At 47.8% G+C, this 1,618-nt stretch overlaps 1 protein-coding gene across 2 annotated transcripts in view; it reads left to right on the forward strand.

The window, feature by feature from the left end:
- The window catches only part of Stac2 (SH3 and cysteine rich domain 2), a 19,576-nt gene that overhangs the window by 11,086 nt on the left and 6,872 nt on the right, over positions 1–1,618 (forward strand). The gene's annotated exons all lie outside the window — the stretch shown is intronic.

A 1,618-nucleotide genomic window follows, 5' to 3' on the forward strand; every position in this document is an offset into this window, starting at 1 on the left:
TTGTAGACCAGGCTGGTCTCAAACTCACAGAGATCTGCCTGCCTCTGCCTTCCGAGTGCTGGGATTAAAGGCGTGCACCACCACTGCCCGGCCTGCCTCTGCCTTCTTATTCTGGTGTGTTTTATATGAGTGGTCGGTTGGTCTTCATGTGTAACTGTGCACCATGTGCATGTCTGTTGTGAGAGAGGCCAGAAGAGGACACCGTGTCTCTTGGGACTAGACCAACAGACAGCTGTGATACAGCCAGCTGTGAGCCGCCCTGTGAGTGTTGAGAATCGAACCCAGGTACTCCTCAAGAACAGCAGATGTTCTTAACTACTGAGCCAGTTCTCCAGCCACCCCTGGGTATGCTTTGTTTGGCCTGAGATTGTTTGTTGTTTCTGTTTGTGACAGGCTCTTGCCATGTAGCCTGCTGGCCTTGTCCCAGGGTACTCTTCCTGGCTTTCTAAGTCCTGGGAGTCTGCCCCACCCCGAGTAAGGTAGGGTCCCCGTGTAGCCCAGTCTGGCCTCAAACTCACTACGTAGTCAAAGATGACATTGAACTTCTGATCCTCCTACCTCTACCTTCAGAGTGCTGGGATTACAGATGCGTGCCAGCAGGTCCAGTTTTATGGAATGCTAGGGACTGAGCCCAGAGCTGTGTGCATGCCAGGCAATGTCTCTACCAATTGAGCCACATCTACCAACGAGTATAACAGCTCAATGAGCCGGTGTATACCATAAAAAAGACTGATGGAACTCATCGTACATTTGTATAGGGTGATTTCCAGGAGTTACTGTTAAAGAGGTGGGGAGGTAAGAGGGTTGGTAACAGAAAAAAAAATTGTACTATTTTACTTTAAAATATTTAAAAATCATTTCTATATCATTTCACATAAGTCTAGTTGGGGATACTTAGGGTTATAGCTCAGTTGATAGAGTGTTTGCCTAGCATGTGTGAAGCCCTGAGAGTTTGATCTCCAGCTCTGAGTAAAGCAGAGGTAGCATTGCAAGCCCACGATCCCAGCACTGAAGGAAATAGTGGTGGAAGGATCAGAAGGTCAAGGTCATTACTCTTGGCTGCAGAGTTTGAAACCAGTCTGAGATACATGAGACACCATCTAAAGAAGACAAAAAAAAAAAAAAAATTCTAGTTTTACCTTCTGTTTTGCATTGAGACAGGGTTTCACTGTCTCCCTTCCTCAGTCCTGGGATTAAAGTCCTGCACCTTCACACCTGAAAAAGTCTACTTTTATTGTTTGTTGGAGACAAGATCTTGCTGTGTAGCCCAGGCTGGCCTCAAACTTCTGACCCTCCTGTCTCCATTTCCTGAGTGCTGGAATTACAGAAGTATGCCACTACACCCAGCCAAAAGTCTAGATTTTGTTTGTTTGTTTGTTTGTTTGGGAAAAAAAGTGTGTGGGAGTTGGTGATGGTGAAGCCGACTTCACTGGGTCAGCCTTAACTTGCTGGAGGAGACCAGCAGCTTCTCTTGGCTTCCATAGTCTCCACCTTTTCTAAGTGCCTGCCCAGTTAGAACTCCCTTAGAGCCGGGCGGTGGTGGCGCACGCCTTTAATCCCAGCACTCGGGAGGCAGAGGCAGGCGGATCTCTGTGAGTTCGAGACCAGCCTGGTCTAC

The sequence above is a fragment of the Microtus ochrogaster genome, unplaced genomic scaffold, assembly GCF_000317375.1.
Source record: "Microtus ochrogaster isolate Prairie Vole_2 unplaced genomic scaffold, MicOch1.0 UNK31, whole genome shotgun sequence".
Classification (NCBI taxonomy): domain Eukaryota; kingdom Metazoa; phylum Chordata; class Mammalia; order Rodentia; family Cricetidae; genus Microtus; species Microtus ochrogaster.